General features: G+C 36.4%; 1 long non-coding RNA gene across 3 annotated transcripts; it reads left to right on the top strand.

Moving 5' to 3' along the window:
* The first annotated feature begins 5,328 nt into the window (after window positions 1-5,328).
* On the top strand, window positions 5,329-15,986 carry LOC149918347 (uncharacterized). Of its 3 annotated transcripts, none has more exons than XR_016465402.1 (3): window positions 5,329-5,770; window positions 10,920-11,064; window positions 15,910-15,986. It is a non-coding gene; the product is annotated as an uncharacterized LOC149918347 (long non-coding RNA). The 3 variants fall into 3 exon arrangements; XR_016465401.1 differs by lacking the exon at window positions 15,910-15,986 and adding an exon at window positions 13,299-13,512; XR_016465400.1 differs by lacking the exon at window positions 15,910-15,986 and adding an exon at window positions 11,706-11,805.
* The last annotated feature ends 287 nt before the right edge of the window (window positions 15,987-16,273 follow it).

Genomic DNA, 16,273 nt, shown 5'->3' with positions numbered 1-16,273 from the left:
CCCCCCGCCCCGCACTGACGGCTCTCTCCGCCAATAGCGAAGAAGACGGCCGTCCTCGAGCTCCGCCCTCACCTCCTTCGACCAATAGGAGCTATCCGTGGTGCTGCCCCTCCGCCTTCCCGGCAGGCTCGGTTGGCTCGCAGCTGCCGAGCAACGGGCGCGGGGCTGCGGGTGGGGCCGCTGAGGGCGGTGGCCGGGCCCCCGCTGCGGGCCGGGGTTGGTGCCGCGGGATTGTGCCCGGGGCTTCTCGTTCGGGAGCTTTCGCCTCATAGATGGACGTTTTTTGTTCCCCTCCCCTTTTTCCCTCTTGGCTCAGCCATCAGGAGGATGGAAATATCTCCCGCACTCTCAAAGCTGTAATCTCGGCTTGCAGAAATGATAACTGGTATGTGAAGATGTTTCTAATTTTTTTGTTTCTTCACTTGTTTGTGAACCTAGGGTAGGGAGAAAGAACTGAAGTAACCTGCAGTGAGATTCTATCACTTTTGTAACTCCTTAAGCATAGTCAAGAATGTATGTTTGTGAACTACTTTATTAAGATAGTCCTGGTGGAGTATACTTTATATCACTGGGAGTCCAGGATTTTCTGAACAGTTCTTAAATCAGAGTCTAGCAATAGCAAAGTTGAATTACATGTACACTGTACAGTTAGGTTGTTGGTAATAAGCAGAGCTTGTGCATCTCAACAGCTGCAGCTATACAAGCTATACATTTGTCAAGTAAGCTCAGTATGAGTGGAGTATCAGCTTTATTAATTCAAGTCATTCTCATAATCTTATCCATACATAATGTTTGTGTTCTTAATACCTTAACCAAGTGAGTGAAAAGTTTCCAGCTAATCTGTTTAGCTTCCAGGCAAGTGATTCCACATGTTAAATTTGCTGCTTCCTCCTTTCTCCCATTCCCTGGTCTCTTAGGTCAGTGTTCGTTCTCTTATGTCCTCTATTAAGGAATAGGTTTAGTTCTGCTACATATTAATGCCATGCCTACAGATAAATTATCCTTACATCTCAAACTGAATAGCTGCTGCTTGACGTTTTTTTTTTTCCTTCTAGGCTAGGAAGTCTCTGTATGGCATGCCAGCAACGTTTTGTTGCAACGTTCTTAAAAGAAGAAATCTTTTACAGCGTGCAAGTTCTTTAAGATGTGGTGATGCATTGGGGTTTAACCCAGCAGATCACTGAGCGTCACGTGGCTGTTCATTCACTGCCCCCATCTCAGTGAGATGGAGAGGAGAAATGAGGGAAAAAATGAGATAGAGAAAAAGAAAAGCATAATAATTATGGCATGTATATCTACATATACACACAGATACTTGTAATCTAGATTTATAACAACGGATGCGCAAGCAATTGCTCATCTCCTCTTGAGGTCTTGAAACAGTAAACGTTCGGTGCAGAAAGTCTATACCAAATTAACTTGAAAAACGGATGCTTTCCAGCTTCAGGTGAGACAATTATTCATTGATCTTTTGTACATTTCAAGTGTGCAAAAACTCACCTCTGGAAGACTGATATTTGTAGATAAAATTGATATGGCTTACTGGGCTCTGTTAGTGGCTCTTAGATGTAGTAAATTTGATGTTGTTAATGATCTTCTGCATATGGAAGTTCTACTTCTGCTGAATTTACCTGTCATTAACAGCTTGCTGCATTGTGAAATCATTAAATAGCAGCCTTTAACATATTTAACTCTGGTTTTTGAAAAGCTGAACTTCCTAATTGGGACTCATACATGTATGAAGCCTTGGTGTCTGGTGCTGACTTGAGAATAAAACTTCAGTTATTACTTACAGGGCCTGCCTTACAGCATAAGATCACATGGCAGTGCCTTCTGCTTTCAGTATTTTACCAGTGCTGTGGTACAACTGGGTCTGGTTAATACCTGTTCAGATACAAGACAGAGTAAGGAAAATGTGTTTATTATTTCAGATCAGCCCTTTTTTACAAGGCATCGATTGGTTACTTGGTGGTGAATGTTGGGTTCTATTGCAGATGTGATGCCATCCATGCAGTAATGGATAGAAATACATTAAAGGAGCAGCATAACAATTTATTTCACAGGGCAAAGGTCAAGAGAGTGCTGATTCCATATTACAAATCTAACAAAACTGAAGTGGCAGAAGCATTCTTTGAAGGCTTAAGCAGATGAGGGATGTTCAGTTTTCTGTTACAAAACCTAAATCAGAGAGCATTGAAATCTGTTGAATTTTGGAATAGTTGAGAGTAAGAATGTGAATTCTGTTTGTAACAGAAAAAAACTTGTTCTCATTCCATCCCTCTACTACTCGCATCTGCTCCACATGTCGAAGTAGGAAAAGAGTCATTTGTTGCTCCGTTAATTGCAAAACTGTATTTGTCAGACACCAATTCTGAATCAGCTCTCATACCTGTTACCGTGCTTTCGATAACAAGACTGCAGTTGGGGTTGGTTTGTAGGGAGGCTAGATGAATTGAAAGGGAGTGGATTGGGATAGTATAGCTGCTGGACAGAAACACCTATTTTAAAAGATGATCATCCTATGAAGTATGCCAGTTTTCCCACCTTGTGTATGTGACCTGAGGAGCTATGTTAAGATAAGCTTAAGATAATGGCAGGACAAGGGGAAATGGCTTTAAGTTGAGGGAGGGAGGATTTAGGTTGAGTATCAGGGGAAGTTCTTTACAGAGTGAATGGTGAGGTGCTGGAACAGGCTGCCCAGAGAGGCTGTGGACACCCCTCTTCCTGGAGGTGTTCAAGGCCAGTTGGATGAGGTCCTGGGCAGCCTGGTCTAATATTTAATAGGGAGGTTGGTGGCCCTGCATATGGTGGAGGGGTTGGAGCTTCATGATCTTTGAGGGTCCCTTCCAACCCAAGCCATTCTATGATTTTCTGATTCTAAGCTCAAATGCTAGTGTCTTGGGAATCAAAGCAGAGTTTCTCTTTGCCATCCCTATTTACAGTTGCTTAACTAGGATCTGTAGTATCAGAAAGAAACCTGGGATATAATTGGAGTAAATGCAATTAAATTCTTCTGTAAAATAGTCAATTTAAAACCCTTTATGTCTTGAGCGATCATGGAAAGAGTGACATAAAATGATTATTTAACGGATGTATTTGGGATCTCTGCTTGATTACTATAAAAAGATTCCTTCATAAGACATTGTATGGAGTTGGCTGATATTTGCTGAAATACTCCTGTTGAAACTTTCTGGTGTGGAATATTGCTTCCAGTATTTCATCATACCTTTAAAAACTTACGAAGTTTCAATCTACAAGTTTTGGACTCCTTCATAGTGCTTTTCTGTAGCCATTTGAAGTATTACTTCTGCCTTTCAGTCTTGCACTGAGACTTCATTTGGTGGTCTCATTCTCTACTGATCTAATTTTCTCATTTGTTTCCTTTAATATTATAGTGCTTATCATTGATTGATAATGTTACTGTCTGACAGATCTAAAGTGATATTTTTCCTGTAGAAAATTCCATGGGGCACTTACACTGAAACTGAGAAGTGTTTTTCCTTCTCTTGCTGAGTGAGGGTTTAAATAGGAAATGCATATACACAGAGCAAAATTTGGAAGGTAACATTTCCCATCAGGTCTTTTCAGTATTACAGAGCAAGAAAAAGATTTTTAAGACTTGCATGTGCTGATTAAGGTGATTGAATTTTTTCTACTATTATTTTCCTTTTAGTTTAGCAATAAAGAAATACATTAAAAAAATGCAGTAGGGGAAAGATCTGCCCATGGATTTGTTGTATTTGTGCATATCTAAATAGCAGTACAGGCATCTTGTCATCCCAAGGACACCATGGAGTATTCATATAATTTAAAGAGAGATGATGGGGATTTTCTAATAACTAAATTGGAAATCAGAAATGTTACTTTTTTTTTTTTTTTTTTTCCCAATTTACCAGTTTGCAAGCAATGCCTCCTTTTCCATAAAGACAGCTCTTCAAGAAAGCCCATTTCTAACACTCACAGACCTGTGCAGAACACCGTTTTTCATAGATGACAGACAGTAACTTTACAATAACATCAGCCATTTCTTTCAACACTGTCACAAATACCATTCAACAACAAATAGCATTCAACTAGGCCTCAACTGCCTAATCTCATTGAAGCCTGTATACCTTTCATTCAGTGTTAACATTACTTGAAAAAAAGTGTTTGGACGTTACATTATATTATCCTCAGTTCATCGTGTTGTAGCAGATCTAATCTTTAATGAAAACGAGACATGTAGGAATCCTATTTGAACTTTTCTTTTATCTTCACTCTTATTTCAAAAAGAAAGTTGTTGATTAAACACACCTAGTGACAAACCAACATGTGATTATCATCTATAATAAATGATACTCCTGCTTGCTAGTATAATTGTATTTGCTTTTCTTGTTGCCTTTGCTTGCTTCATCCACACCAGTAGATGTGTTGAGAAAACTGACTGGGAGAAAAGAGGTCATTCCCTGGTCCTGGTTACAAAGACAGCACAGACACAGCCCATGGTGACTGAAAAACAAGGAATAAAGAGGTTCAAGACTGTACTGCAAAAGTGTATTGCAACTGCAGGTTGCTTAAAGAAGTAGAAGCAAAGGGAATGTCCACAGGTTTGAAAAAGTGGCCTGCAACTACACAATATTCATTGTTTCAGAAAGGAGATTTAACGATGCAAAATCTTTGGCAAGAAAACAGTTGTTTTTAGGGATCAAATAGAGAGAGAAATAGTGCTGGGGACCTAGACTCCATTTAGGACATAATACTTGTCTTGTCTCTACACGTGAAAATATTTTAAATTACTAGCTGAGAGATCAGGGGTCCTGAACCATGGTATGTTCGTTATTGTTGATTGCATGTACTGTGTCATATCACTTAAAAAATTAAAAACATTAATGGCACTGAAATTTCAAACTGGGTGCACGTACCACTGTGCATAACAACTGACAAGCTATTATCTACGTTGATTAAAACTCTTAGTGCTAGTGTTTTAGCTTCTCCAAAAGCAAGGAATAAACAATTTGAATGTAGGCTTTATCAGTATTTGTACTTGTAATAAAACCAGGAATATTCATAGAATCATAGAATCATAGAATTTTTTTTTGAGTTGGAAGGGACTCTTACAGACCATTGAGTCCAGTTCCCCAGTAATGAACAGGGACACCCACAGAGGTCAGAGACCTCAGAGGCCTGTCCAGCCTGACCATGAATATCTCCCCACTGCCATAATGTTGTCTTGCCCCAGACCTATACAAGACTACAAAGTGAGTCACCAGCTCTGGATTCCTACTTAGGAGGGGTTTGCCATCAAGATAGACAGCAAGTCTCCATGTAACCCTCTCCCCTAGGCATCAGCCCTGGGAAACATGCTGCCAAATATTCTTCAGAAAAGCATCTTAGAGAGGTTTCTGTGAGCAGATGGGGGACATTTGATGAAGCAAACGGATGCTGGGTAAGCAGAAATTCTCACTCAACAACCAGCCTGGGGGCTCCGTTCTTTCTTCATTTCCATTCTTTCTGATGGAAATGTCCTTGAAACTTAACTTTTTCCTACTTTTCCAGTACTTGTTTGATACTTTCTTTTTCTAGTAAGCAAAAATTCTAAGCCCTTGTCCTCCAGTAACTGTCTTTCATTTTCTGATACATTCAAAGATAACCTTTGGAGGCATGCCTTTTTCTGGGAAGCCAAGTTCTAACAGCAGAAAAAAATTTCAAAGGCTGTATGGAGAGCATCAACTACAATGGCAATAATATCACTGACCTTGCTGGAAGGAAGAAATTGGAACCTTCTAATGTGGTAAGAACATAACTTTATCATCATCTAAACTTCTGCTTCTCCTTCTAAGGAAAGTTTGTGAGTGTGTGTGACAGATGTTCTGAAATCATATAATATATAAAACAAAGTTTGTCACATGCCTAAAGATTTCATTATACATACTTTTATGATTTTTTTTTGTTTGTTTGTTTGTCTGTTTTTAATATCTGGGAACCTGTTTCTGCTGGGATTTAAGTTTCAGCTTTACAGAATTAGCCTTCAGCATCAGATGAATGTTTTTTAAAAGAAAACCAGTAGATCAGTATATACATTTTTGCTTTCATCTTATAGTAACCCAAAACTAGGATGGACAATATTTATTGTTAAATCAATTGCAGTGTGTCAAGGATCTAAATCCTGTTATCTTCCATCCCCACAGAGCAAGTTGCGTGGGTGTGCAAAATCATTAGAAAGGGAAGGCTCAGAGCCATTTTATGGGAGCTCCGTAAAGCATCAAGATACTAAACTTTGAAACTGTTATTTAGCTTATTAACATTACAGGGATTATTAACATTACATTCTATTTTTTTCTCTCCAAAGCATTCATAGTTGCTTTCATGTTTAAACTTGTGTCTTTCTGTAAGGGTTGATCAGGAAATCACTTTAATTTCTGTATTTTTAAGAATCTAGGCGTTCCTAAAATAGTTGGTGGATTACATGAGCAATGTGGGTAGGAAATAAATGTATTATTACCCTGAATTTGAGATAGATCTGTTCAAGGCTTTCTTCTGTACAGTACTGCAGCCTTCACAAAGCCCTGCTCACAGTATGTATAGTTTGATTACTGCTTTTTTTCTTTATGTATTTTGCATAGTACATAACAGTAATGAAGAATAAGATATAAGATAAACATGTACAGTAGAAATAAAGTGCAATGATTCTTCTTGGACAGATGTGCAACTTCTGAGATGTCTGTAGGACAAATTCCAGCTTTTGAAAAGCATAGCACAGCTAACAGTTCTGTAGAGTGTCTATAAACTCCTCTTTCTGGTTTATTTGGATGTGAATTTTCTGTTTGCTTGTTTTGTTTGTTAGTTGATTACATTCTGTTGCCTGTGACATTAAAGCAAAATCTACATATGTAGATTTGGTAGTGTTAGAGGTTTACCACTAAACTGTGGCATGCTAGTTTAATCTGATGATTCACTTCTGAGAATATAGAAACAGAAGTGAACTTTGCTTTCAGGTGAATTATTTAAATTTCTTCCGCTCTTCAAAAACAGAATCAGTTTCACTTATGAAATCAACATGGATGTTTATGTTTCTTACAAAAAAACTTTTATTCTTCTAGTTTTGAACCTGATTTAGCATGAAAAATACTAAGCTGAAACTACTATTTTTGTTAACCACGTTTATGTTAATGGCACTTAAGCAATCCAACCAGGATCAAAGCTCCATTGTAGGAACTGTGCAGATGCATAGCAGTAGACATATCCTGCCCTAAAGAAAAAGCAAAAATAAATAACGTAATGAAATGGAACACAAAGTAATTGGTAAAGTTATAAGAAGCATCATAGGGGGAAAAAAAAAATAGATGGACAAAGAATAAAAAAGAGGTTTGAGACAAAAATAAAAATGTTCTTACTGTCAGATTTCAGAAGTTGTACAAGGAAAAGGAGTAAAAAATTAAATTTATACAACGAGGATGTCCAGAAAATCTAAGAAGTTAATCTTGATTTTACATTGAACAAAAATAGAATGAATAAAAATCCTTAGGTCTCACAAATACGTATGTTATGATCATAAATGCACCATTAAGAGTCTTTCAACATCTTCTTAAGCAATTTATTCATTTTATCTTTAGAGGGTAACAATGTGGAGCAAAAAAGTTTTGCAGTCCTCTGTGATAGAACAAGTGGCAGCAAACCTTTGAGGAGAAAGAGTAAGATGGATGGCCTTAAACAGTTTTTGCTTTTATTAATGGAGCCTGATTTGTTTTCACAGAAATGAGGCAAATAATAAACATACACAGAAAGGAGAGTAGGAGATAGAAGGACAACAAGAAAAAAAAAATGGAGTGTCAAATTTTCTCCCAAATGGACTTGCAAGAATTGACAGTGACTTACTAGAGCATTAATTTCTTCTTTACGGCTTTATTCAGGTCTAAGACAGAAAAAAAGAACATGCACACGAGTCTTCCAATCCATATTTTCTATGTTATTTAAAGTAATAAGGTTATGTATGGTATTTTATGTTGGTTTCATTTACATTTGCAGGTACTAAAATCTAACAAGTTTCTCAAAACCTGTAACAGAAAAATGCTGAGAAGAATCAAATTTATTGCTCTCTCTCTTCACATACATTGGGCTTATGATCCTCCCACTTCAGTGGCTGCTCTTCCATGTATTACTGAGTGCAATCATGTACAAATATAAGATAAACATTTTCTTTAAAGTATTTATAGTATGTTGCGCTCAAATAAATATTTGAGAAAATAAAGAAATAACCTGACAGCTATTAATCAGAGTTTTATTGCCTTTAATATATGATCCATCCTGATATAGCAATTATTGTTGTTTTAGTAAATGCATTACCTCACTTTTACAGGTTTATTTTCAGCCAGTATATCTATCCTTTTGCTCAACACAACAGAGAACTTTCCAATAGCCAAAAAACATTCTGCCTTTAAATTAAATTAATCTTCTTGGAAATATTACTCTTCCAACTCTCCTGTTCTGTATGTCAGCTACTGCTCAAAGCTGTCTACTGTTCCTCCTGTTAACCATACAGTTATTAAAACTTGGTATATGAATACCTTTTCATCATATTTATCCACAATAAATGAATGAGACTTCTCCCCATAGAATCTTTCTATGAAACTTTCCATCCCTCTGTCTTTCTGCTAAATCTCAAATAATCTGAACTGCAGTTCATTTAGATATTAGACCTCAGGTTCAGATAACATCCTTGAGGTAATAAAATGTTATTGTCTGACAGATCTAAAGTGATATTTTTCCTGTAGAAAATTCCATGGGGCACTTACACTGAAACTGAGAAGTGTTTTTCCTTCTCTTGCTGAGTGAGGGTTTAAATAGGAAATGCATATACACAGAGCAAAATTTGGAAGGTAACATTTCCCATCAGGTCTTTTCAGTATTACAGAGCAAGAAAAAGATTTTTAAGACTTGCATGTGCTGATTAAGGTGATTGAATTTTTTCTACTATTATTTTCCTTTTAGTTTAGCAATAAAGAAATACATTAAAAAAATGCAGTAGGGGAAAGATCTGCCCATGGATTTGTTGTATTTGTGCATATCTAAATAGCAGTACAGGCATCTTGTCATCCCAAGGACACCATGGAGTATTCATATAATATAAAGAGAGATGATGGGGATTTTCTAATAACTAAATTGGAAATCAGAAATGTTACTTTTTTTTTTTTTTTTTTTCCCAATTTACCAGTTTGCAAGCAATGCCTCCTTTTCCATAAAGACAGCTCTTCAAGAAAGCCCATTTCTAACACTCACAGACCTGTGCAGAACACCGTTTTTCATAGATGACAGACAGTAACTTTACAATAACATCAGCCATTTCTTTCAACACTGTCACAAATACCATTCAACAACAAATAGCATTCAACTAGGCCTCAACTGCCTAATTTCATTGAAGCCTGTATACCTTTCATTCAGTGTTAACATTACTTGAAAAAAAGTGTTTGGACGTTACATTATATTATCCTCAGTTCATCGTGTTGTAGCAGATCTAATCTTTAATGAAAACGAGACATGTAGGAATCCTATTTGAACTTTTCTTTTATCTTCACTCTTATTTCAAAAAGAAAGTTGTTGATTAAACACACCTAGTGACAAACCAACATGTGATTATCATCTATAATAAATGATACTCCTGCTTGCTAGTATAATTGTATTTGCTTTTCTTGTTGCCTTTGCTTGCTTCATCCACACCAGTAGATGTGTTGAGAAAACTGACTGGGAGAAAAGAGGTCATTCCCTGGTCCTGGTTACAAAGACAGCACAGACACAGCCCATGGTGACTGAAAAACAAGGAATAAAGAGGTTCAAGACTGTACTGCAAAAGTGTATTGCAACTGCAGGTTGCTTAAAGAAGTAGAAGCAAAGGGAATGTCCACAGGTTTGAAAAAGTGGCCTGCAACTACACAATATTCATTGTTTCAGAAAGGAGATTTAATGATGCAAAATCTTTGGCAAGAAAACAGTTGTTTTTAGGGATCAAATAGAGAGAGAAATAGTGCTGGGGACCTAGACTCCATTTAGGACATAATACTTGTCTTGTCTCTACACATGAAAATATTTTAAATTACTAGCTGAGAGATCAGGGGTCCTGAACCATGGTATGTTCGTTATTGTTGATTGCATGTACTGTGTCATATCACTTAAAAAATTAAAAACATTAATGGCACTGAAATTTCAAACTGGGTGCACGTACCACTGTGCATAACAACTGACAAGCTATTATCTACGTTGATTAAAACTCTTAGTGCTAGTGTTTTAGCTTCTCCAAAAGCAAGGAATAAACAATTTGAATGTAGGCTTTATCAGTATTTGTACTTGTAATAAAACCAGGAATATTCATAGAATCATAGAATCATAGAATTTTTTTTTGAGTTGGAAGGGACTCTTACAGACCATTGAGTCCAGTTCCCCAGTAATGAACAGGGACACCCACAGAGGTCAGAGACCTCAGAGGCCTGTCCAGCCTGACCATGAATATCTCCCCACTGCCATAATGTTGTCTTGCCCCAGACCTATACAAGACTACAAAGTGAGTCACCAGCTCTGGATTCCTACTTAGGAGGGGTTTGCCATCAAGATAGACAGCAAGTCTCCATGTAACCCTCTCCTCTAGGCATCAGCCCTGGGAAACATGCTGCCAAATATTCTTCAGAAAAGCATCTTAGAGAGGTTTCTGTGAGCAGATGGGGGACATTTGATGAAGCAAACGGATGCTGGGTAAGCAGAAATTCTCACTCAACAACCAGCCTGGGGGCTCCGTTCTTTCTTCATTTCCATTCTTTCTGATGGAAATGTCCTTGAAACTTAACTTTTTCCTACTTTTCCAGTACTTGTTTGATACTTTCTTTTTCTAGTAAGCAAAAATTCTAAGCCCTTGTCCTCCAGTAACTGTCTTTCATTTTCTGATACATTCAAAGATAACCTTTGGAGGCATGCCTTTTTCTGGGAAGCCAAGTTCTAACAGCAGAAAAAAATTTCAAAGGCTGTATGGAGAGCATCAACTACAATGGCAATAATATCACTGACCTTGCTAGAAGGAAGAAATTGGAACCTTCTAATGTGGTAAGAACATAACTTTATCATCATCTAAACTTCTGCTTCTCCTTCTAAGGAAAGTTTGTGAGTGTGTGTGACAGATGTTCTGAAATCATATAATATATAAAACAAAGTTTGTCACATGCCTAAAGATTTCATTATACATACTTTTATGATTTTTTTTTGTTTGTTTGTTTGTCTGTTTTTAATATCTGGGAACCTGTTTCTGCTGGGATTTAAGTTTCAGCTTTACAGAATTAGCCTTCAGCATCAGATGAATGTTTTTTAAAAGAAAACCAGTAGATCAGTATATACATTTTTGCTTTCATCTTATAGTAACCCAAAACTAGGATGGACAATATTTATTGTTAAATCAATTGCAGTGTGTCAAGGATCTAAATCCTGTTATCTTCCATCCCCACAGAGCAAGTTGCGTGGGTGTGCAAAATCATTAGAAAGGGAAGGCTCAGAGCCATTTTATGGGAGCTCCGTAAAGCATCAAGATACTAAACTTTGAAACTGTTATTTAGCTTATTAACATTACAGGGATTATTAACATTACATTCTATTTTTTTCTCTCCAAAGCATTCATAGTTGCTTTCATGTTTAAACTTGTGTCTTTCTGTAAGGGTTGATCAGGAAATCACTTTAATTTCTGTATTTTTAAGAATCTAGGCGTTCCTAAAATAGTTGGTGGATTACATGAGCAATGTGGGTAGGAAATAAATGTATTATTACCCTGAATTTGAGATAGATCTGTTCAAGGCTTTCTTCTGTACAGTACTGCAGCCTTCACAAAGCCCTGCTCACAGTATGTATAGTTTGATTACTGCTTTTTTTCTTTATGTATTTTGCATAGTACATAACAGTAATGAAGAATAAGATATAAGATAAACATGTACAGTAGAAATAAAGTGCAATGATTCTTCTTGGACAGATGTGCAACTTCTGAGATGTCTGTAGGACAAATTCCAGCTTTTGAAAAGCATAGCACAGCTAACAGTTCTGTAGAGTGTCTATAAACTCCTCTTTCTGGTTTATTTGGATGTGAATTTTCTGTTTGCTTGTTTTGTTTGTTAGTTGATTACATTCTGTTGCCTGTGACATTAAAGCAAAATCTACATATGTAGATTTGGTAGTGTTAGAGGTTTACCACTAAACTGTGGCATGCTAGTTTAATCTGATGATTCACTTCTGAGAATATAGAAACAGAAGTGAACTTTGCTTTCAGGTGAATTATTTAAATTTCTTCCGCTCTTCAAAAACAGAATCAGTTTCACTTATGAAATCAACATGGATGTTTATGTTTCTTACAAAAAAACTTTTATTCTTCTAGTTTTGAACCTGATTTAGCATGAAAAATACTAAGCTGAAACTACTATTTTTGTTAACCACGTTTATGTTAATGGCACTTAAGCAATCCAACCAGGATCAAAGCTCCATTGTAGGAACTGTGCAGATGCATAGCAGTAGACATATCCTGCCCTAAAGAAAAAGCAAAAATAAATAACGTAATGAAATGGAACACAAAGTAATTGGTAAAGTTATAAGAAGCATCATAGGGGGAAAAAAAAAATAGATGGACAAAGAATAAAAAAGAGGTTTGAGACAAAAATAAAAATGTTCTTACTGTCAGATTTCAGAAGTTGTACAAGGAAAAGGAGTAAAAAATTAAATTTATACAACGAGGATGTCCAGAAAATCTAAGAAGTTAATCTTGATTTTACATTGAACAAAAATAGAATGAATAAAAATCCTTAGGTCTCACAAATACGTATGTTATGATCATAAATGCACCATTAAGAGTCTTTCAACATCTTCTTAAGCAATTTATTCATTTTATCTTTAGAGGGTAACAATGTGGAGCAAAAAAGTTTTGCAGTCCTCTGTGATAGAACAAGTGGCAGCAAACCTTTGAGGAGAAAGAGTAAGATGGATGGCCTTAAACAGTTTTTGCTTTTATTAATGGAGCCTGATTTGTTTTCACAGAAATGAGGCAAATAATAAACATACACAGAAAGGAGAGTAGGAGATAGAAGGACAACAAGAAAAAAAAAATGGAGTGTCAAATTTTCTCCCAAATGGACTTGCAAGAATTGACAGTGACTTACTAGAGCATTAATTTCTTCTTTACGGCTTTATTCAGGTCTAAGACAGAAAAAAAGAACATGCACACGAGTCTTCCAATCCATATTTTCTATGTTATTTAAAGTAATAAGGTTATGTATGGTATTTTATGTTGGTTTCATTTACATTTGCAGGTACTAAAATCTAACAAGTTTCTCAAAACCTGTAACAGAAAAATGCTGAGAAGAATCAAATTTATTGCTCTCTCTCTTCACATACATTGGGCTTATGATCCTCCCACTTCAGTGGCTGCTCTTCCATGTATTACTGAGTGCAATCATGTACAAATATAAGATAAACATTTTCTTTAAAGTATTTATAGTATGTTGCGCTCAAATAAATATTTGAGAAAATAAAGAAATAACCTGACAGCTATTAATCAGAGTTTTATTGCCTTTAATATATGATCCATCCTGATATAGCAATTATTGTTGTTTTAGTAAATGCATTACCTCACTTTTACAGGTTTATTTTCAGCCAGTATATCTATCCTTTTGCTCAACACAACAGAGAACTTTCCAATAGCCAAAAAACATTCTGCCTTTAAATTAAATTAATCTTCTTGGAAATATTACTCTTCCAACTCTCCTGTTCTGTATGTCAGCTACTGCTCAAAGCTGTCTACTGTTCCTCCTGTTAACCATACAGTTATTAAAACTTGGTATATGAATACCTTTTCATCATATTTATCCACAATAAATGAATGAGACTTCTCCCCATAGAATCTTTCTATGAAACTTTCCATCCCTCTGTCTTTCTGCTAAATCTCAAATAATCTGAACTGCAGTTCATTTAGATATTAGACCTCAGGTTCAGATAACATCCTTGAGGTAATAAAATGTTATTGTCTGACAGATCTAAAGTGATATTTTTCCTGTAGAAAATTCCATGGGGCACTTACACTGAAACTGAGAAGTGTTTTTCCTTCTCTTGCTGAGTGAGGGTTTAAATAGGAAATGCATATACACAGAGCAAAATTTGGAAGGTAACATTTCCCATCAGGTCTTTTCAGTATTACAGAGCAAGAAAAAGATTTTTAAGACTTGCATGTGCTGATTAAGGTGATTGAATTTTTTCTACTATTATTTTCCTTTTAGTTTAGCAATAAAGAAATACATTAAAAAAATGCAGTAGGGGAAAGATCTGCCCATGGATTTGTTGTATTTGTGCATATCTAAATAGCAGTACAGGCATCTTGTCATCCCAAGGACACCATGGAGTATTCATATAATATAAAGAGAGATGATGGGGATTTTCTAATAACTAAATTGGAAATCAGAAATGTTACTTTTTTTTTTTTTTTTTTTCCCAATTTACCAGTTTGCAAGCAATGCCTCCTTTTCCATAAAGACAGCTCTTCAAGAAAGCCCATTTCTAACACTCACAGACCTGTGCAGAACACCGTTTTTCATAGATGACAGACAGTAACTTTACAATAACATCAGCCATTTCTTTCAACACTGTCACAAATACCATTCAACAACAAATAGCATTCAACTAGGCCTCAACTGCCTAATTTCATTGAAGCCTGTATACCTTTCATTCAGTGTTAACATTACTTGAAAAAAAGTGTTTGGACGTTACATTATATTATCCTCAGTTCATCGTGTTGTAGCAGATCTAATCTTTAATGAAAACGAGACATGTAGGAATCCTATTTGAACTTTTCTTTTATCTTCACTCTTATTTCAAAAAGAAAGTTGTTGATTAAACACACCTAGTGACAAACCAACATGTGATTATCATCTATAATAAATGATACTCCTGCTTGCTAGTATAATTGTATTTGCTTTTCTTGTTGCCTTTGCTTGCTTCATCCACACCAGTAGATGTGTTGAGAAAACTGACTGGGAGAAAAGAGGTCATTCCCTGGTCCTGGTTACAAAGACAGCACAGACACAGCCCATGGTGACTGAAAAACAAGAAATAAAGAGGTTCAAGACTGTACTGCAAAAGTGTATTGCAACTGCAGGTTGCTTAAAGAAGTAGAAGCAAAGGGAATGTCCACAGGTTTGAAAAAGTGGCCTGCAACTACACAATATTCATTGTTTCAGAAAGGAGATTTAACGATGCAAAATCTTTGGCAAGAGAACAGTTGTTTTTAGGGATCAAATAGAGAGAGAAATAGTGCTGGGGACCTAGACTCCATTTAGGACATAATACTTGTCTTGTCTCTACACGTGAAAATATTTTAAATTACTAGCTGAGAGATCAGGGGTCCTGAACCATGGTATGTTCGTTATTGTTGACTGCATGTACTGTGTCATATCACTTAAAAAATTAAAAACATTAATGGCACTGAAATTTCAAACTGGGTGCACGTACCACTGTGCATAACAACTGACAAGCTATTATCTACGTTGATTAAAACTCTTAGTGCTAGTGTTTTAGCTTCTCCAAAAGCAAGGAATAAACAATTTGAATGTAGGCTTTATCAGTATTTGTACTTGTAATAAAACCAGGAATATTCATAGAATCATAGAATCATAGAATTTTTTTTTGAGTTGGAAGGGACTCTTACAGACCATTGAGTCCAGTTCCCCAGTAATGAACAGGGACACCCACAGAGGTCAGAGACCTCAGAGGCCTGTCCAGCCTGACCATGAATATCTCCCCACTGCCATAATGTTGTCTTGCCCCAGACCTATACAAGACTACAAAGTGAGTCACCAGCTCTGGATTCCTACTTAGGAGGGGTTTGCCATCAAGATAGACAGCAAGTCTCCATGTAACCCTCTCCTCTAGGCATCAGCCCTGGGAAACATGCTGCCAAATATTCTTCAGAAAAGCATCTTAGAGAGGTTTCTGTGAGCAGATGGGGGACATTTGATGAAGCAAACGGATGCTGGGTAAGCAGTAATTCTCACTCAACAACCAGCCTGGGGGCTCCGTTCTTTCTTCATTTCCATTCTTTCTGATGGAAATGTCCTTGAAACTTAATTGAGTTTGCATGGAATTTTACACTTTTTGGATTTCTAATCTTTCTCATCATTAATCCTTAAATATGTGTTCCACAATACCACTAACCAATTATAGAAAAATAATTTAAAATAATCATGTATCAAACTTTTTTAAAATTCTATTTGGAAGGTAGGAGACCTAATTACAG

The sequence above is a fragment of the Phasianus colchicus genome, chromosome 3, assembly GCF_987193195.1.
Source record: "Phasianus colchicus chromosome 3, bPhaCol1.hap1.1, whole genome shotgun sequence".
Classification (NCBI taxonomy): Eukaryota; Metazoa; Chordata; class Aves; order Galliformes; family Phasianidae; genus Phasianus; species Phasianus colchicus.
Note: the sequence above shows the minus strand (reverse complement) of the source record. Positions and strands in the feature narration are given on the sequence as shown.